The following is a 22,296-nucleotide window of genomic DNA, read 5'->3' as shown; positions in this document are numbered from 1 at the left end:
GAGGAGGGAGGAGAGCTGCAGGATCCTGCTAGGTGTAGTTCAGTGATGACAGACATGCATGTGAATCTTGAATCTATATGCAGGTAAGCACTTCCCTTCCTCACCTCACTTTTATACATTGCTAAATCCAGATTTAGTGCCTGATTTTCTTCTTGTTATATAGTTGCGAGGGCACGCAATCTAGAAAATCTTGAATTGACTTATTCTTTTTTCATCTACCTTCCCCAATTTAAAGCTATAGTTCCTGGGAGAAGGCAAAGGAATCTGAAAGCAAAATTATGTTCGCCTCTTGGCTTTCTGTTGTAAGCGTAATACCCGGAGTGTTTTTGCCATATTAATGTGTAGCTCATAATTGTTAATATTGCCAGTGATTTACTGATGAGCCTTTTAACTTTAAGCAATGCTGTGACTCAATCCCTTTCCCTGTAGCATTAAGAACTAATTTGACAGTTGCTACAGGCAAAGCTGCGAGATGACTCAGATTGTCAAATGTCCTTTGTCCTCACAAATGCAAAATCCTCCAGCCAAGTTTCAAATGCAATTCCATTTTATTCTAATTTATTGTTCATTTCTCTTCTTGACATAGCAGCTCCCTAACAAGTCCGTGCATCATTACTTAAATGCTTGCTCACAAAGGACTGTTGTCAATCACTGGCACAGAACATCAAGCAGAAAGAATGTCTGATCAAACACATTTTGAAAGGTCTGCCACAACAATAGAGAAAAGCTGAATCAAACTGGGGGGAAGGGAAGGGCTAAACAAGACTTATTTTTGTCAAGCGGATGAGATATTATTTTAAATAGGCCTAAGACTCTGAAAATCGTGTGGAATTACTTCATTTCTAGATAATTATTAGAGTGCATATTTTTTTAAGCATTGATGATAATGCAAGTAGTGGATAAAATACTAATACCAATGAGCATAGCAAAAATGAACCATCAGACCATTCAGACCTTCCTGGGGCTGCAAAGAACCTTGGAGTCAGCCTGAAAATGACTAAAAATAAAATGAGAAATGATTGCTCTGAGGGCGACTCACTCCTGGGTCATCTGTATTAATGGTAATAAGAACATTTTAAATAATCATATTTTTTTCATGCATCTTCTTGAGTCATGATCTTGATTTTATTTATTTTAAAATGCCCACAATAAGAGAACATCTGTGGTTCTGTTTTACAAACAATATGTTTGGTTTTAATTTGTTCTAAGATATAATTGTTCTTTACATAACGGATCAAAGCTTCCATCAGTTCAAGCAGTAAACTACACAAAGGAATTGATCAATTTTAAATTCAAAATACTAAAATAGATTTTTTCATTTTCTGTACCTCACTGAAAGTAATTAGATTTCTTTTTCCTAATATGAGAGGAATTTAACAACAGTGTATAGCCTTGAACTTCCCCTGATCTCTGCACTGTAGCTGCATACAAATCAATAACACTTTTCACTTAGAAGAGTTTATGTCCTTGTCAGCTCAAAATTCTGGTCACTCAGGGCTGTCATGCTGAAGGTGAGCTTTGCACATCTCTCTGGATTTGTTTATTGCTCCTGGTGGGGCAGGGAATGGGAGTGGGAGGAAAATAGCAACAGTTTTATGATTCTCTGCCAACCCTACTTCACCCCAAATCTTAAAAAGACGAAAGTCTTTCTCACAAATGGGAAAGTGCTGCAACCTCTGAAGAATTTCTGGTATGACATTCCTCTGAGGATGTTGCGGTGGTTGGGCAGCAAGAACAGCTGACTGTGGGTTTCAGTTGTACTGAACAGGGTTCCCGCTCTGGGCACTGAGGCAGGAGACCAAAAGGAAAAACACTATATGATAATTTAATACAGCAATAACTCACATCCATAGAGAAACAGTGATATATGAATAGCATTATTTTATCTCAAAGTTTTATATGCCTCACTGTGAAATTGCCTTTTAAGTTGCTTTAATTTAATTCTCTATGTTGTTTTCTTTTTTTAAATAAACTAAAAAACCCCATCCCCTCCATTGTGTGCAACTGCAATATTCCCATGGTCCACCATTTGTCTTTACACACAGATTCTTTTGATGAATTGAAAAGCTGAAATAAAATCATTATGTATGGCTAAACAAAATTACATAAAGTACATAATAATAATAATCTTATTCTGAGAACTAGCCACTAGAGGTGAAGAGACTTCTGCTGAAAGTGAATTCTTACTGAGCATGAAGAAAGCTGGGACCTCGAGTCCTGGACTTAGTGGCAGGGTCTGGAGTACACTGCTGTGACTGCAGCCTGAACCAATGCTATAACATGGCTATTCATGGAGTAAATCACAACATAAAGACGCTATAACCTTTTTAAAAGGCTCTGTGGAACCTTTGGGATAGCTTCATCTAGAAACTGGTAGCACAGTTAACAGTAAAGACATTTGTAGCTTTAATAGCATTGGAATTCAGCTGTGATAGAGTTTAGGATAATGAAAGATAATATACGTATTGGGAAGGGTAATGGAGAAATAAGCTACATTTACCATAGAATCATTATGGATGGAAAAGACCTTTAAGATCATCAAGTCCAGGCGTTATCTAGCTCTACCAGGCCCACTTCTAAACCATGTCCCTGAACACCATATCTAGACGGCTTTTAAGCACATCCAAGGATGGCGATTCAATCACTTCCTTGGGCAGCCTGTACCAGTCTTTGATAACCCTTTCAGTGTAGTTTTTCCTGATGTCTAACCTAAACCTCCCCTGGTGCAACTTGACGCCATTTCCTCTTGTCCTATCGGTTGTAAGTTGTGAGAAGAGACCAACGCCCACCTTTCTACAGCCTCCTTTCAGGTAGTTGTGGAGAGCAACAAGGCCTCCCCTCAGCCCCCTTTTCTCCAGACTAAACAACCCCAAGTCCCTCAGCTACTCCTTATAAGACTTATTCTCAAAAACCTTCACCAGCTTCGTTGCCCTTCTTTGGACACGCTCCAGCACCTCAATGTCCTTCTTATACTGTGGCGCCCAAAATTGAACACAGTACTCAAGGTGCGGCCTCACCAGTGCCTAATCACTTCTGTAGCCCTGTTGGCTACGCTATTCCTGATGCAGGCCAGGATGCCGTTGGCTTTCTTGGCCACCTGGGCACAGTGCTGGCTCATGTTAAGCCAGCTCTTGACCAACACCGCCAGTGCAGGACTCGGCACTCGGCCTTGTTGAAGCTCATACTATTGGCCTCAGCCCATCGATCCAGCCTGGCCAGGTCTCTCTGAAGAGCCCTCCCACCCTCAAGCAGACCAATACTCCTACCTAACTTGATGTTGTCTGCAAACTTACTGAGGGTGCTCTCAATCGCCTCGTCAAGATCATTAATAAAGATATTAAACAGGAGCGGCCTCAACACTGAGCCCTGTGGAAGACCACTCGTGACCGGCCACCAACTGGATTTAACTCTATTCACTACCACTCTCTGGGCCCGGCTGTCCAGCCGGTGTTTGATCCAGCAGAGTGCACGCCTGTCCAAGCCTTGGGTAGCCATTTTTTTCATGAGAATGCTGTGGGGAACAGTATCGAAGGCTTTACTGAAGTCCAGGTAAATAACATCCACAGCCTTTCCCTCATACACCAATCAGGTCACCTTGTCATAGAAGGAGATTATGCAAGCGTTGAACTCAAGAAACTGAATCCACTCCATGGAGGGGAAAAGCAACCACAGCATCCTCTCTTTACAATTTTATTAAGCAGATTATATCTTGTCTTTTCTCATAGTATGAAAAAATAATTATTCAAAGATACCATCAAAGAAATGAATGATATCCAGAATCAATGGGAGATCTTTGATAAACCTGCAACACAATTGTATCCTTATAGCATCAATTAAATTTTTGAACAACCTAATGTCATAATCTCAAAGCTGGAACACATTTCATTAGTTTACCTATTAAAAACTTTTAGAAAAAAAACTTCTGAGAAAACATCAATAAAATTAATGGAAGTGTAAAATTTGTTCAGGGATAGCTTCAAATTTACTCTTCTAGGAAGAGAAAAAAATAATTTACCGACAGTAGGTTTCTTGTCACTTTTGTTGATGGCTGTTGGTTAACTTAATAATTCATTGGAATACTGTAGATCTAATGGTATCAGCCCTAAAACCTCTACATAAGTTGGATAACTTAACCTGTTCTTGTGCTCTACCCACAGAGCTTATTGATTTAATAGCTAGGGTTGTTGGTAGCTTAGGTTCTGTTTTGAAGTGCATTTTTTTCCCCATGTCAAACTGGAGGCTCTGAGTCCTGGCTTCAGTTCAGATATGAGAAGTACCATTTGGATTGAATAGAAAATCTAATATATATTAACAGTGGGTAATATTGAGCAGCATCAGCTGGAAAGGGAGCAAAGGAAAGTGCCAGTGTTAAGTGATGTATAAGTTTGATTTTTATTGGATGAGAAAATTGCTGGTAGGTTTATTTTATTTAAAAATTAAGTATCAATCAGTAGAGTTTCTATAAACGTAAAGATTGCTTTTGAGTTAACAAACCATAGAACTGATTCAGTGCTACAAAAGTGGATAACCATTGTTTTATTCTTGACTCAGTTTTCTTTTGGTGATTGCATGAATTACTACCGTGTCATAAACTAAGGTCTTAAAAGTGAGCTTGAGAAAATAAAAAGAAAAGCCTTAAAATATTTTCCTGGGATTAAAAGATTGTTTGATTTACTTTTAGTTCATCTGAACGTGGTTGTATTGACAAAGTCAATATTTAAGTAATTTTTTCATACCATTATAATAACTGTCTGGGGAAAAGATAGCAATTTCTTTCGTTATACCTCGAGCAGAGAATGGATTGAGTTGTAAAAGTGAACCTTTTTGTAAAGTGATCATCTCTAAACAGCCATAGTTAGCTTCCGGGCCGGGGAAATCCATACAGAGGAACAATTAACGATTCGTAACACCACCAAACACATATTTATTGCCGGGCTCAGATCTTCTGCCTTTTTTTTCCATGGGAGTCAAAGAGTCCATAAAACTGTGCATAAACAAACAAAATGTTCAAATTGTGGTTAAGAAAGCTTCTGGACTAGATAAGGTTGTTGAATGGTCTTAAAACTATGTATTCATATTCTGTATGTCCAGAATGCCTAGAAAGCATGAAAAATACTGTTTGTGCAAGCAAAGCCTTCTGCAGTAATTGTAGCACGCACTTACTTAGTAGCTTACTGAGATGGAAACATTTGCACAGGAAACCCTGTGAAAGCTTACATACGGAAAAATTGCCCAGTATCATTTGCATTACCCAAGCTCCCATTTATCATTCCAATCCCCTTTGGTATTCTTCCTTCTACAGTGTGAAAACTGAAAATTGTTTTATTCAGGAGCCTGAGAGCTGCTCTGCATGTTACCCAAAAAGAGAGTCCCATCAAGAGCTAAACCCCTCCAATAATTGCAAAAGAAAAGATCTGGCAAAAGGGTTAATTCTGTTAAGAAACAAGACTCTCAGCAAATGGTCAGACTAAAATGTAGCTGTTAGCATCAATCACTACATGTACTGTTTGCAGAATAAGCGGGTCTACTTAGCACCTATTCCTCACCTCTTAGAATCTAAGAAGAAAAAGCAGCAATTCTGTTAAAACCCAACTCGTCCCCTGTCTTGATTCCAGGTACTCTAAAAAAAGCATTCCCTAAACTGATTGACTTTCATCAAGAGCTCTTTCAATGTCACAGAAATAGATTTCATTGGTTTTGACAGCCTGGCTTGATGCTAAGCTTGTATCAAAAACCTACCAACAGGAGAAAGACCGCTGAGTTGAACATAATGGTCATATTTGGGGCTTCTGCTGTGCGTATCTCTGTGGTGGATGTGATTTCCTCTATTTTGACCCCAAGAAGCTTGTACAGCAGCTCATTTAAAGTTCATGTCTCCAAAAGGAAAATAGCGGAAATACAAAAAGCAAAATGATCAACTGCACTTTTATTTCGAGTAGCCCTCCCACAGCCTGTGAGCTCTGCGGGGGAGCAGGAGATGGGAAATCAGTGTTGCCCTTAAAACAGAAGAAATGTTTTTCTAACATAATATACATGAAGCACTTCAGCGTTCCCAGTCTCCGTAAATGACTGAAAGATAGTAGGTGCAAAATCTAACGATGTGACTCCCTGCCCTCTTCAAGCTTCCCATGCCCTTGTTCTCTTTTCCTATACACTTTGCATTATGTGACCTCCCGAGGGTCTGTGAATAATACATCTATCAGCAACTTTCACATCTTCTGGGAATCTTCCCATTTACTAGAGGAGTTTGGATCAAGGGTGGAACTGAAGCAATACACTGTACTAGTATTTTTATACTGGCCACTCTGAAAGCCTGGTCCCAGATTGAACGAGCCGTTAGATATTTCTGTATCATTTTCTTTGCCTGTACAGTCATTGGAAAATCCCACGGAAACAGTCTGAAGTCGTCATTCCCCACACTCATCTTTTCCTTTGTAGTCGATCAGCAATATCTAGTAGTGCAAACTTGGGAAAGAAATATGCTGTCTCCTTCATGTACTAAGTATTTCCTATAGAAAGCTGAAGAAGGGCTATAGTCCTTCATGCTGTTTCTTCCTCCCTAAAGTCTGGTCAACGGTAAGTTCATAGCTATAGTCAATAAATCTTAGTATGTACGCAGCCTCTCTGTGCATGCAGTTCGTTTGGTGGTGACATCCCCTCAGTGTGTGATACCGAGAGGTATCTCCATGGCAGAGGGGGAGCACTGGGAACACAATAATTAACAGACAAAATCCACTTTTGCCTCCCACTCTTCCCGCCCTCATTAAACAATCCTGGTTTGGAAGCAGAAGACCAAACCCAAAACTATAGCCTTTATGGAACTGCAGCAACATCTTAAAACTTCACAATTTATTCACGTCTGCTGGGTAATGTTTATACTAGAGTTTGCTCTAATTTTTGCCAAAGAAGCAGAACTAAGTTACACTTTTATACTTAGCTATGACTTTTTGAGAGCGTTACTCAGGCATGGAAGGGAACTTGTGTTTAATATTCCACTTTGGTGATGATGTCTGCAAATCTGTTCCCTTAACACCTTTTTAGATTTTTTTTTCTTTTACTCTTTTTTTCAACTTTTTTTTTTTCCAGCTTATACAGATGTAAAACTTCTCATGTGGGATGTGGTTCAATTAGCGTAGAGAGATACAGTTAATTGTTTAAAAATAATTTTAAATGCTGTTACAAATTGTTACAAATAACTTGAATTATAAACAGCAAAATTAAGCTTGGTACTAATTTCTCTTGTGTTCCTCCCAGTTGGCAAAAATAGAAAATGGCTAGTCAGCTTTCCCATTGTTTACATAGTTTTGAGTTTTTAATTAACATAATCTGCTTATTGCAATGTAGCTGCTAATTGCAGCCAGTTGAAGGAGAGGGGTACAAATTGCTGTGTTTACGTGGTAGAAAAAGGAGCCAAATAATTAGGGAAACTGTTTCCCATATAGAAAATGATAATATTTTCTTTCTTTACATGGAAACATAAATAAATCTGTGACCAACTGTTTAGACACCATTTAAAGAGCACTGTAGCAAAGCAAAGAACTTCAGTACGTTCAAATTGGTTCATTTCTCCATCAACTTGCCTGAACACATTTTTCTTTTTAATGAAAACAAAGATGGTGTTAAAAACTCCGTGCTCCGTTTCTGAGGATTTAGGGGGGAATGTCTGCAAGGGCTCGCTCATCTTTCCCAAGACCACTCCGCAGCAGAGCTCTAAAGGTGCAGCAATACCACCTCTGGACTTTCAATATCCGAGACTGCTGCTGGAGTTTCTCTGAGTCTTTACAAGGATGAGTATAAGTGTACTATTTCAGTGTCTCAATTATTTGCCATTAAAATGATGACTGTTTAGGCGCTGAGTATTTCTATTTATTTTCCTCCAAACTGGAATGTTTTTAGCAAGGAAAAGAAAAAAAACCAAAACAATGGTTTTGGCAAATATTCAGATAATAGGCCTAGCTCTAACCATGCTTTACTATTATATACAACTCTGCAGGGGAATCTTAGGCAAAAAGAACCATTAATCTTGACTTTTTCTGCAAACCTAAGCAACAGAACCAAACCTAATTACAGAACTGAATTTTGTCCCAGCCATATAATCCTCTGTGCTCTTCTTCACCCTTCCACTGCAGCCAAATATGGTAAAGGTTTTTAAGTATTCTAATCTCATAAAATAGAAAGGAACAAACCCGGATGCTGTTAAGATGACTAGGTTCTCTTCAAACACAGCAAGATTTACTTTATGCTAGAATGAACAATGATTAAGAAGGTTTGACTGTATTATTAGGAATCTTTAATTGCAAAAGGAGAAGCAGCTATGTATTTTGTAAAATGTATTCGAAATCATTTGCAGTAGCAAATTAAATATATTCATGAGGAAAAGTTCCAAATATTTTATCTGTTGACCTTTACCATACAATGTAAAATTTTAGTATTGGTGCTATTGTATAACTTTAGAAACAGTGCTGAAATATGTGGGCCAGATTCTGATTTCACTTATATCTGATGTAATTCTTTTGAACTCTGGAATCAACTCGTGATTGGCGATGCTGACAACTAATTGGAATCATGCCTTATGGCTCAAAGGATGCCCTTATGGCCACAATGATACTAATTCCTGAAATTAATAAAAGGGACAATGGTTATTGATCTATTTCAAATTACACACTCTGTGTGCTTTTCCAGGCTTGGCATCTGAGTCAGGGAAATGGGTGATGAATTGATGTTAGGATTAAATGGCTCCTTCTAAGTAAGACTTTTACTTTGAGTCTTTGAAATCATGGTTACCAATGACATCTCCATTTCTTTTAATTTTCTCTATAATAGTGCCAGATATGTTCATAGTGTTTCCCTAACGGGTACAGTAGACGACTTTTTTATTGTCCTAAGACACATCTAAACACATTTAGAATGCATATCGGTGTGACAATATTATTGTTCTCTCCTCCTGCTTTAATAAAGAAATCCAAATTTTTAATTTTTTTAAGAAGTTAGAAGAGTCAAGTAGATTCAGTGTTCCCAGCACAGAGCCTGAAGCTGAGATCGAAATCCAAATTTGTAACGCATTGAAGAAGTTAGACCCTGTATCTGAGATTGGTGAATAGTATAAAATGCTTGCTCATGTAGCTAAAACATATGCCCATTAATAAGGACTGTGTCCGTGAAATTCCAAAATAGTCTTTTCTAACATCTTATACATCCTTTCTTCAATGTTCACAGACTCAACAAAGTACTATATGAAGTGTGCACACAGGAGCACCAGTTGCGTAAAAAACAGGCTCCATCTGTGTTTGAGCTGACAAGGAGATCATCTGCATGTTTGGCATGAGCCAACAAATTCATGAAAGGGAAATCAATTAAAGGTTATTAAATACAAAGACATCTCCTCTGGGTCTGGAAGTCTGACTTGCAAAGTATTGGTGGCTCTGAGAATAATTACTTCATCTTTGACCTGTTTGTACTTCTGATGTGAGGTCAGCACATGTTAAGGAGTAGGTGAAGTTGCTGCACATGGGTAAGAGAATACAATTTTAATATGCACTGTCATTTTTTCAGCTTGCGCTAGGATGTTGTTGCAAATACCAAAAAAAAGAACCTTTGAGTTCAGAGTTCTGTTCCAAAACAGTGTATTTAAATTTGTTTTCCCTATTTCTTCTGTTTTTCTAAAAATAAGTTTGGACAGGTGTCACAAAGAGAATATTTAATTGGGACATGAAGTTTTATACCCTAATAATCTGTCCTTTAATTCAGTCTCCGAGATGGAAGCAATCTCAGTTGAAGCTAACATGCTGTAGATCTGTCTTATAAGCAAGCCAAAATCTGGACCTTTATAAATTTTTAATATTAGCTATTTCCTCAATGATTTTCCACCTTTTCTTCCTACAGTTTATTACTCCGAGCTCCTTAGCCTGTCACATTGAAGTTCAACGCTTCCTTCTTTTTTTGTGTTCATTTAGCAGCAGTACCAAGAAAAGACTGCACGTATAAGGTGTCATCTGGGTTCTCCAACTGCGTTTTCAGACCTGGCTCATGCCTGGCATTGCAGCATGTCCTGGTTTGAGGTAAAACAGAACCAATTTTCTTTTCCGTAATTTTACTTCGCAGCTAAGCCTCTTCTAACTACTGAAATGAACAGTGTATTGCGCAGACAGTGTTCGTTCTCAGAGTGGCAAGACCTGTGTTTACAGCTGATGCCCAGGCATGGGATGCAGAGAGGCCCTTGCTTCTACTTATTGCTATAAGACCCCAGGGCAGCTCACTTTGTTATTGGCCCCGCTGGAGGGTCGGAAGCGGAAAAGCGTCGAGGGGTCGCACCTGCGGGGAGGAGCGGACAGGACAGGTGACCCAAAACTGCCCAACAGGGTATTCCATCCCACCTGCCTCATGCTCAGTATAAAAGCCGAGGGATCAAAGGGTCGGGGCTCTTTCTTCAACGGCCGGTGTCCAAGGAGGACTCTGGCTGTTCATCTGCCTTTGATCCCGATCTGTGCATTCCTGAATCCAGATCCAGAATCCATTTCCCGTCCGTCACTGAGTCCAGTCTGGGACTTTCCCAGTGCCTGCTGGCGATGTGATCGTCATCCTGGGAGCTTGGTGTGGTTTTGTATATATTTCATTATTTCCTTTTAATTATTTTATTATTAATATTTCATTAAAGTAGTTTGGTTCCATTTGCCTCGTGGCCCAAACCATGACACAGCAGCAGAGAGATGACACTGCACACAGCATGCCAATGGCTTCTTGGTCGAGCGGGAAGCTCTGAAGACAAATTGTTACTGCAGACTCCAGAGTTTCTGATTCTGCCATGCTGAGGCCAAGTGATGTCTACTTTCAGAAAACCTGTCTGCTGTTGTTGGCTACATAGCACTTAGCACAGTGCTGTTAATAAAGCAGCTGTCATCTGTGACAGAACGCTGGTGTTTATAGTAAGATTTAACTCAGTCTGATGCTACAGAAGAATGTCCTGATGAATTGCGTTCAGTAGTTTAGCACAGGATAATAGATACTGAAAAAAATCCTAAAATGACCACTAATGCTGTTTTTGAGGAGAGGCAGTTCTCCTATTTACAGGGTATGAAGAGGGGTGATAGAGTGCTTTTAGACAGACAATGAAACAACTCTTAAAACATCCTAATGACCTCAGAATACTATCTTGCCCCCATCTTTCTGGTTCTTTATGATTCCAATCTCTTTTGAGTGAAAATGCTACAATGAAATATATTATCCCTTTTATAGAAATGACAGAGATAGAACACTTACCAAGCAATTTAAGAGACATAACTGAACCTAATCACTCCTGAAATCAAAAGAAGTAAAGGCAAGATTCTTTTTTCCCCCCTTTTCCCTGGTAATGAATGCGAATACTTAGTTTTAGACTCCTTTCACCGTTCTGCCTCAATAAATGAGAACAGGCAGGGAATAGATCTTCACATTGCTACACTGCTCACAGCTCAGTGCTGCTGCTCCTTTATCCTCTGCTCCATTTCTCTGTGCATCACCAACTTTTTAAGTGGGTTTGCAACAGTGGTTACCAATTGGTTCAGTTTTCAGAATAATTCTTCTGTAACTATGCTGATGAAGAAGTAAGCGTGAGGAGAAAAAATGCTTGTGCTTCATGTGAGTCGATATTCCTGATACACAACAGAATCCCTTAAATTTTGTTTCATTTTTCCTGTCTGCATAAATGGGTTTAAACGCCCTGGTTTCATCGTTCAGCTTTTTGCACATCAAATTCGTGGGACAATCACTGCTGTTCTTCCCACAGGTTAATCAGTAGCTTAACTATCAACTAGTTAGAGACAGGATAATTTAAGCAGGTCAAAATTGCTTGTAAATCTATCTCAACATGGTTGAATGCCTTATGTGAGTGAAGATAAGGATTGCATAGGATTGTTGCTGAAGTTTGAAGCAGGCATGGGCTTTGTTAGCACTGTTAGTGCTAGAACCCTCCTGTCTGGTACCCATAAGCAGAAAGTGAAAACAAAGACGGTGCAAAAGTACGATGGTGCAATACCTGCTTCTGCTAGACCTTGTTCCTGTAGAATGGTTTTTGTTTCAGCTGGCCTTGTGGTGAGCAGGTGACGGCCAGCAGCAGCAGCAGCACCAGAATGCAGATGGTAAGATAACAAGATGTTGCATCAATCAGTTCACGCTATTTTGCATACTTCGGTAACCTGTGGAAATTGGCACAAAACACAGTACTGACAATTTAGAGCAGATTAAGCAACACTTGTATAATAGAATATAAGACAACCTTTTAGCAGTTTGCTGGTGGGAAGGAAGCTATTTGGAGGGGACGTGCACAATACACACTATTTGATTAATTTAAATTGCAAAGGAATCAGCAAATGGAACATTTTTTTTTCTTTTTTGTCTTTTTGTCTTTTTTTGTCTTTTTTTTCTTTTTTTTTTTTTCATCCCAAATCAAGGGGACAATTCAGACGCTGTAATAAAATTTTCTCAAAAGCCCAAGGGATAAAGGAAACGGTTGCTTGGTACAGTGGTATCTTTGCAGATACAGATGGATTCTAGTGATGAATAGGATCATCCAGAAACACTTATTTTATTTTATTTTCACTTTTAAGACATGTTCATAATAAACAAGCTCTACGAATAAATATACCTGATGAAACAGTGAAATGTATACTATGTGCTATTGAGAATGTTCCTCCCCCTGCAGTACAGTAGCTGGAAGATTATGATACAACCACAGTGACATAGTTCCCCCCCACGGAGCATTTTTGCGGCAAGACAAGTTGAAAGTAAGAATAAGATAAAATGTTATTATAGGACCATTGATCTTCTGTTACCTAAAAGGAGTGAATGTAGGTGTCACAGCTGACAAAGTGCTAAGCTACCCCAGCCTATGCAAAGCTCAGTACAAAGCAATGAAAAACAGCCTTATCAGATCTTTTCCCAACTTAAAGGGGGAGGGAGACAAGGCGTCCTTTAGAACTATAGGACTATAAAAGCTGTCAGGTTCCCAAACAAAACAAAGCTTGGATGACACCTGCAAGTGCATACTCCATGAAAATGTAAATTGCACTTTAAAAAAAAATTGCTTTCAAGCATCAAATTTACTTGCCAAGTAATATCATGGAGTCAGATTTTATTACCTAGTTTTAAATCCTAATACAGAGGTTCTGGAATAGAAGTGTTTGTACAAAATGATCTATAGGGACACCAGCAATGCTGCTGGTGGGATTCAGAGATGGGAGACAGGCTGTCGCAGGAGCTTCCTACAGACCAATGGTACCAGCGTGCATTGGTGACACCGGACTCTGCTACTCATCCCACCGTCTTGTAACAGACTGGTATGTATGAGCATAAAATCCTAATGCTGCTGTTGTGGTACTTAGTGCGATTTGCAATGCCATTTTGTTTCTCTGCTACTCAATGATAACAATAATAAAAATTGATTCTTGCCTCATGCAATTTGTGTTGATCTTTTTTCCCCCCTTTGTCTTCTTTCCTGTACCAGTCCCCTATAGTGTGAAGATTTTTCTACCATGTGTCTTTTGCTGCAGAGATACAACAGGTCAGTCCAATGCATACCTCAGAGTTGTTTTTCTTTCCTTGACTACTGAATCACATGGTAAGTCTCTTTGAATCAGTGCTCTTTCTCTTTTGAATAAAGTTTTAAAAGATTTAGTCTGAAGCTTACATACAACACTTGTGCCACATTCAGCGCTGACAGTCTTACCAGGGTTAGAAGTAGAGCAATCCACTGATGTAAGTAATTTGGAATTAAACTGACAAATTGTATGTGTTTTGGTTTCTTTTGTTTTCCCACCCATGAGTCATTCAGGAACTGGCTGAATATTTTCAGAACATGCCTTATATTCTCTCAGACAGGACTTGTTTGCAAACTCTTCTTTCTGCCACCTGGTCGGATGACTGGATACCATTCGGTATGATTTCAATGAAAAAATGGAAACTATTGCCTCAAATAACTCTCCGCTTTTTCTCTCTAGTCCTGGCCTTACAAAGGGGATTCTTGGTGAAAAAAAAAAAAAAAAAAAGTGATAAGGGTGCCCATGTGTACTCTCTCTTGAAGGAATTCTGCTTTAGGAAGAAATATTGCGGTATAATATCATAGAGCACAAAAATAAGTCCTGAAACATGAAGAGCTTGTTTAGTCCACCCACACTACCCATCAGAGGAGGATTAGCCTCCTACATCATTCTGACACCTTTGTCCAACCCAGGCGTCCTCATGTGTGCACCTGGCAGCCTGCTGTGTCATGAGAGCACAGAAGGGTGCTGTGCGGTCGTGATAAACCCAAGTGCCTGGCCAGGGCACGTGGCCGATGGGCGCCGAGGTGTGAGATGTGTCCTGGGAAAGGCTCAGCAAGCAGCCGTGGGACCGCTGCCCGAGGTGAGGGTGAGGGCATCTTGGGAGAACTGGCAGTGACTACTAGTGATTTTGATTCAGTTATCAAGAGACTGGTGTAATCTAATCTTAAAACTCTGCAGTGAGAGGGATTGTATATTGCTGTGTCAGACAATCTCTTCCAGTGCTAAGCCCTCTTTTGTTACAGAGGTTTTGCTACTGCCCCTCAGTGTATGAGCCCTTGCGAAGGAACGGGCCCAGCTGCCAGGATTTACCTGCAGTCCAAGGAACGTGGGCGTTGTCTGAGTGACCATCAAGTATGACGCTACCTTTAGACTCTGGCACCAGTATTACTAAAATTTTCCTGTCTGTTTCGTTTCTTTTTAAAAAAGCATAGAATATGAGAAAATCAGCCCAGACTGTTTCTTGTGAGCGCAAAATCTGTTTATTTCCTTTTAGTGTATGTGATCAAATTGTGGGTAAAGGAAGGATAAGATAGGACCCAGCGTGCAGAAACACCCCACCCTCGATTTATTAATCTATATGCCAACTCAAATAAATAGCACTGGCATGTAAAGAGCATGGGAAAGAAACGTCAGAACGGAGGTGGTAGTGAGCCCAGCATAGCGACTGCTCTCTAGCAAAGGCTTTCTACCAACGTCCTTCTAGCACCTGCTGTGTGGGCCATGCCACCCGCTAGTTTGTGTTGCTTTCCGTCGAGGAAATTCCCAGGAAAATAAACAGCTGGTATGTTCTGACAACTAGCCAGACATCTGTCCCACTAATTTCATAGCACTGTTGTGTATTTATATAGCAGTTGTGGGGTTTTTGCCTTAGGAAAAACACCTCAAGGTAATATAGGTGAGTTTTGTTATGGTCTCCAAGAGATGACATATAGCTTTATTATTCCATCTAGGTTATGATTTACCTGATATGTAGAAGCACAATGGTCGGGTTTTCATTTGCAGCAATATTACTTAAAAACAGATGCTAACTTTGGGCTCTGTAGACAACATATGTTAGAAGGTTGCATCCAAAAGAGAAATATCTGATAAAGCTTCTATGGCTAAATAGCCAAAACTGAGAACCTCATAAGGACCTTTGAACTTCTCGGCTGCTTCCAAACAGCTTAAATAGTAGGGTTTTATAAAACTTATATGCTTACGGTTGTGTTTTTTAAATTATTTTAATACGTATCCTAGCAGAAAACCAATCATATCGTTAATTACTCAACATAGTGTCTTTCCTTGGCAGGAATATTATCAAAATACAAGAGGAACTATTATTTGTGGGCATGGCTTTGTATGGAAGAACTGATGCTCAAAATCCATATTAGGTTCTTTTATTTACGTCTCTATGGCAGCCCATCTGAGGAAACGTGCTTGGATGTAATTTTTAAGCCATTTTAGGATCCAGAGTTTTGTTTCTACATAAGCCCTTAGACAAAGGAAAATGCACTTTTGTTGGGTGATGAACATATTCAGCCTCTCTCATGGGAGAATGAGCTTTCTTTTCTTGTGCCTGTCCCTAGTATTGAATACCAGATACAAAATAGAGAGGGTACCAGCCAAAGATTGTGCTGAAGTGAAATCCAATGTGAGATCACCCCCATCACTTTAAAGTATTCAAGATCATTCAAGCCTATCTCTAGCAATGGACCAGTAACATCTGTACTATATCCACTTTGAGTAAAGGATGTGTTCACAGGCTTTTATGTTCACTCCAGCAGTCTGAGTTTTGCATTTATGTCCTCTGTGTGCAAACTGACCGGCAAGCAAAATAAAAACTAACCAAATCATGTAATTATATATTGTTTATCCTTAGAGAATTGATTATAAAAAAAGAAAATAAATTATGTCAGATGCAGTTTGAATATTAATAAAGCAGTGTAGCTTTTGCCTGCCAGTAGCCAGCTACCAGCTGAGTCAAGATGCACCCTCATCTCCTGCTTGCTGCCTTTGAACAGCAGTTATGGATAAAGTCTGACAGTGTGAAAATAAATCGGAGAGTGTAGCTGAAGCCAAGCATTTATCAAGCCTGGTTGTATTCTATGCAAGGTAAGTCTGATACAATTTAATAAGATAACAGAAAACGTAACGCTGTCTTCAGGATGTCAAAATGTGGATTTATGCCCTGTGCCAATACTACTACTGTTAACTTGATGAATTTTAAGCTATATCAGAGTTTGGGTTTAGCATCCGTAAGTCAGTGGTGCAATAGGAATGATTTTCAGATGTAGAACTGAATACCTGTGCATATGTATGGCGGGACTATTCAAAACTGTCAGTTATAAAATGGAGGGAAGAACTGGAGAAAGCATTGGGATGGCAAGTCTTCTGTCTCATTATATGTTATACTGCCCTTTGCATTCTCCAAATGCTTTGTTGCAAGCAGTTTAGGAACTAAACCTGTGAATGCAGGCAGAGAGAGACCAACCATTTTTTGTTGCTGAAGTTGATGTCGTCTGTCACAGACCCTCTTTTCTCTGTTCCTCATTACCTTTAAACTGAGCAAACTTGGGATGCCTTAATCAACAATAAGATTATTTTTCTATCACTCGTTTAATGTCCTCACTGGTTACCAAACCTGCAACTAAAATAACATCCTACCTTGTGGGTTTGGTGACTTTTTGTTGAAGAACCCGGTGAACCTTCATAGCAAAGTACATACAGACCTGACTGTTGCCAGTAGAGTTTCTGTCCAATGAGACAAAATGAAACAATTGCAGGTGGTTTTTGTCCCTCTAATAAATACTATCAAGATATTAAGTCATGAGTTAAGGTAACCTCTTGGACTACATAGAAAGGATCCCCTGGTCCCTCAATGGCTATTTATCATTCTTTTCTAGAGTGATTTTGACCCAAATGGATTGTTTTCTTGTGCTACTCTATCTTTATGCCCTAGTCCATCTTTAACATACACTACGGCACTATCTGTTCTTGAGAGTGCAAAGACTTTGATAAATGTACTCCAGTCATCACTGCTTTTTCATACTAGGTATCTATTGATTCTTATAATATCAACTTTCATGACTTGCATCATTTGTTAGAATTCCTCTGTTCAGTTTTAAAGGCCGTCTACATTGATATACAAGCAATTCAGTTTTTCCTCACTAGTTCCTTTCAGCATTCTTTATGGCTCCTTTTATCGATCATACCTGCCTTAGTTCAGGAAGGACATGCCCCAGTTACTCAGGCTGTTCAATGAAGTACCACAGGACTGGGTCCGAAGCTCTTGCAGGGTCAGGCCTGGATGCTGAGCAGAGTGAAACGGAGTAAGCAGGTGATATTCCTGAGCCCAATTGCCAGATACCCTGTGGAATAGGAGGCTGCGTTTAATATAGAGAAGTCAGTACGTACTTTTTGTCAGAGAGGAAAGGAATGGCTTTGCCTTGATCTATTTCAGAGATGATCAAAGAACAGATTAAAAGGCCTGAAAGCTCTGTTCAGCCATTATTCATCTGTGTGCTGTATAACAATGCCGCCATGCTTCCCTCCTGCCTCACTGTCAGAGGTGGAGGGGTAGCTCGACTTAGACTGGCTTTTTTTCCTTGTGATGATACTGCTTCCCCCACCGTTCACATGTTTTCATAACGCCATGTGTAAAAGCTAATTGAATTTATCTGTTAGCGAGTGGGTATATGCTTGAGGTTAAATGAAATAGGTGTGAACTAATAGGTGTAGAACTTCTATCGAATATAAGGGGCCGCTTTCTTCATGGGGTGAGGGCTCTTCACACTTCACGCTGGGGTGGACGTAAGGAGGACAGGGAACAGGGAAGATTCTTGGTGAAATAAAATGGATGCAAGTTTGCTGCATAGCTTTTCCTGTAGCCAAACAACAGCTGTTCAAGTTTTAAGCAGCAATGAGCAGTCTACTGTTCGGAGACCATAGGAGAAAAAATTTGCAAACTAGCATTATAAGGAATAGCATTTAGTTGAGGGATACGCAGAAGTCATACCTTTAATCTGTTTAAGAATAGGGCAGCTGAGCAGCTATTCTACATGCAGGCACTGCGCCTTCCGTTTAGGTAATCTGTTCTTTGGTTGACTTATTGGCTTCTTGGCCTGCTAAAATGCTAGCCCCTGATTAAAATTAATGGAAGATGATTTTCCAGTACTAGTTCATATAATAAATTGCCCATAATAAAATGGGGTTTTTTACCACCAACTATTGTGCTGATTGCTTCTCCAGTTTGATGTATAAGGCATGAGGTTATATTGCTAAAATCTGTTTTAATCAAAGGAAATGAAAGTTTTACTATTGTTAAATGCAATTTTTTATTAACTTATAGAAATATTCCTGGTTATTAAAAAGTTAGGTCAGGTTCTTCCACTTTAGTAAAAGTAGCAATGCCTCTTGCTGATTGAGAGCTTACAATCCTCTTTTCTTTGTTACATTTATGCAGATTCCAGCTGCATTTATCTTTTCATCCAAACATTTGCTTTTATAAACAAGTTAAAAAAAGGAATGTCGTAGATACGCATTCAATTGCATTGCAGTGAGAGAAAGACTGTCAAAACCAAGGAGATCGACATTAGAAACTTTTTGGTAAGTTCAACACTGTTTCCCTTTGCAGTCATTATTCAGTGGGTTGGAAAAGCACTTCTCCAAAACAGATGCTGATCTCGTTTTCACTTTTGGTGACGAAATTTCTCCAAAAGAAATCTGTGAAAGTTGCGAGGACACCAAAGCTGACAAAAGCTTGAGGGCAGGAAGTGGTGAATAATGGCATTTCTCCAGAAGAAAAGTGAAGCCCAGGCAAACCAAGATGCTCAGCTTGATCAGTGCAGCGTGATACTTCGGCACTAAAGAACAAGCTGAATGAGGTCTTTTTTCCCTGAATGGAGCTGTTCATGGCTGTCATGGTCAGAAGGAAGAAAACCAAAATACGTTCTATTAGCAAGGTTTTCTTTCCTCGTTGTAACCATATTAAAGGAGCCAAATTTGGGCAGTTTGGGCTAATCTTTATGTACTTCGTTTTAGTTTAAAGGAGCCCCAAGTTTGGTTCACTGGGATCGTAGGCTAAACGCTAAGCTGAGTATGGAGACAGTCCACAGTTTTAAAGAATAATGAGTTAATTACATGTTGTTCTGTCTCAAATTATTATTTTAAAAACATATTTCTCTGTTGTGTGAGAGTACTATCTATCCTGCCTGAAATTTTTTTTTCTTTCTACACAAGAGTAGAAAAGGCAAAAGTAGCTGGGGTCTAATATTTCACTTGCTCACTTAATAAAAAATGGATATGGTCAAAGTTGTACTCCTCCTGGTAAAACTATGACAAAAGCTTTTGACAGGGAAGAGGTAAGTTAAGAAGCGGGAAGACTCGGGGAGAGATACAAGTTGCTGTGGCTCCAGTGACATGTTATGGAGCCTGTTCACTTGTTAACCATGTGAAATAGAGCTGGTGCTGTATTTTCAGGTCACAGATCAGAAACCTGTAACCACCTTAGAGAACCAAGAAAGGTCTTAGAAGAAAGAAAGAATTTGATGAAGGATGTTGTAATGACAATCCAGTCCTGTGTGCGTTATATCCAAGACAGCAAAGGAACGAATGCAGTATGATGTGTAATTCAGGGTAATAGTCAACATTACAGAAGGGGAATGATAAATTGGAACTGCACAGTATGGAGCAGGGAACAGTAGCCAACACCGAACATTGTGAAGGGATCAAATATTGTATGAGATAATTATCTGAAGAGTTTTCAGGTGAATATAATGCACTGTTCAACTTATTGGGAAGTCAGATAATTTAAAGAGCACATACTAGAAAAGTGCTAGTAACAATAGACTGGCAGTTAGAGGTTTTTTTTTTATTTGAACAATATTAGGCTGAACTAGCACCTCACCATTTTACTGAGCAGTGGCCTATTGTAAGTCACAGATAACAGTCCAGAGAAGGAAAGAAATACAAATAGTAGGATTTATAGAAAGCAAATAGTCATTTTGTCTATTAAGGGAGAGTCAAACTCAGTGCAATGTAAAAGTGAAATCAATATGCTATGACTCATAAAAGTAAGGGCAATATAAAGGAAATATGGGATGGTATGAAGGTGAACTCACTACAGTGATCGCTTTGTTTTGAACACAGTAAGCAGTCTGGCAGTTTCAGCAGCAAAGATGAGAAGTTTATAAAATGTAATAAAACTCTCCAGAGCTTTTTGTTGGGTCACAACACAAAATTTTTGGAAAGAAAAAAATGTCAGAAATTTATTGGATCCTTTGCTGTTCTGTATTTCATTACTCTCCCCCGTCTTGAATTTGTGTCTTCTTTCAGGAAGAACTGGAGCATTAATATTTCCTTCCTGGTTTAATTTATCATAAAAAGAGTGATTGTGATTTCTATTGTCCACTTCACAGGAATCCATGCAAACGAAGGTAGGTAACCTTCCTTCTCCGTGATTAACAATTTCAAAGGGATATTTTGTTTGATCTTTGGGGTTTTTTTTTCTACCCTGAATGCAAACCCAACAACCATATCATGCATGGTTCAGGGAATTTTACTTCAGATTGACTTTAATCTGGTCCCTGGCACTAAAATCCCATTAGCGGCTGGTGCTCCACCACATGAAGCAAAGCACAGTAAGTGGGGAAAGTTCATAGGTATAAGTTTCTTAAGATTGAAGTACTTAAATTAATAAAGATCTTGAGATAAAGGAAACCAAGCAATGAAGTAAAGATCTTGAGATCTTGAGCTACTCAAAATCATTGAATTCCGTGCTTCTTCAGGATCAGGGAATCCGTTGTGCTAGTCACTGCAATAACCAGAAAGAAAAAGATGTCCCGAGTTGCATACGAAATACAAACCAGTTACTGATACGTGCAGAAGGAATACCTTAATTCCCATAATGGGTATACTCTGTATACCCACAGTCTTCCTTTTGCTGAGACTGTTGTGGGAATAGTCACAAAGTCTCTTAAGGTGAGACTAACAGGAAAATAATGATACATCTGTTTGGGGTTTGGTTTTGTTTGGGTTTTTTGGTTTGGGGTGTTTTGGGGTTTTCTTTTTCAGAAGATAAAATCTCCTTAGGTATATTTTTCAGCCAAGTGGAAACCATAAAGAGGCAGCGCGCAGCATATAAGCAAAAGGCACTTATTTCTCCCTGAAAAAGACTGTGGATAAAGCCCTGAAATGGCCTTGTATGTTTTTTTGTAGAAAGGACCTCTAGAGTGTGAAGAACTGCACAAGACAAAGAACAAATGTGTTTGTCCCTAACTCCAGTAAACAGCTGAACAAGCGGAGATCAGAAGCTAATCAGTGGTGGCACTTGATGTATCAGTAGCTCATGTGAAATGACGAGTTGGAGGAAAGGCCATAAAGGCATGTGACAGTCAGGTTATCTGTGAAGTGACAGAAATGGGGGGGAAAAAAGAAAAAGGAGAGGATACAAAGAGAGGAAAAGAGACGTGCTCCCTGCAGAAGCATTTCAGATGGCTGTCAGTAAGGCAAATCTGTACTTGTAAAATCTGCAGAAAGATGTTGCAGATATAAAGTGAAAGCTGGACAAAACTGCGCAGCTGAAATATGGCCCACATGACTGCAGAGCTTAAAGGTCCAAGCCCAGCTGCTATCCAGGTAAGGAATGCAAGAACGGTTCTCCTGGGTCCACTTAGCTCATGGTCCTGTCTCTGAGAAAGACCAGTTGCAGATTTCTCTACAAGAGAAGCCATATATAAGGAGGAAAGTCAAGGACACTGACCACAGAAATAACTTGGGGAGATGGTAGGACATTTGGGGACAGGGAGGGCTGACTAAGAAAGCACAGCTAAGCTAGACTCTTGTTGGATACCTTTTGCCACCTTCAGTTTCAAGTACGACCGCAGCTTGAATAGAAAGTCAATAGCTCTTTCTCCCCTATCCCTTGACCACATCATCTCAGAGGAAACTGCTACTCTGATGTTCCCTAAAGAATTGCCCACCAAAGTAAAGAAATACTCAACTTAGCAAAGGTAATGTTTCTGAA

At 39.4% G+C, this 22,296-nt stretch overlaps 1 long non-coding RNA gene across 1 annotated transcript; it reads left to right on the top strand.

Annotated features, from left to right (window-relative positions):
- Positions 1-18,834: 18,834 nt before the first annotated feature.
- On the top strand, positions 18,835-21,711 carry LOC309675910. Its single transcript, XR_014269550.1, has 3 exons — positions 18,835-18,878; positions 20,607-20,707; positions 21,489-21,711. It is a non-coding gene; the product is annotated as an uncharacterized lncRNA (long non-coding RNA).
- Positions 21,712-22,296: the final 585 nt, after the last annotated feature.

The sequence above is a fragment of the Vanellus vanellus genome (assembly GCF_965231255.1).
Source record: "Vanellus vanellus genome assembly, chromosome: 10".
In the NCBI taxonomy this organism is placed as follows: domain Eukaryota; kingdom Metazoa; phylum Chordata; class Aves; order Charadriiformes; family Charadriidae; genus Vanellus; species Vanellus vanellus.
This window is presented reverse-complemented; position numbering and strand designations above follow the sequence as displayed.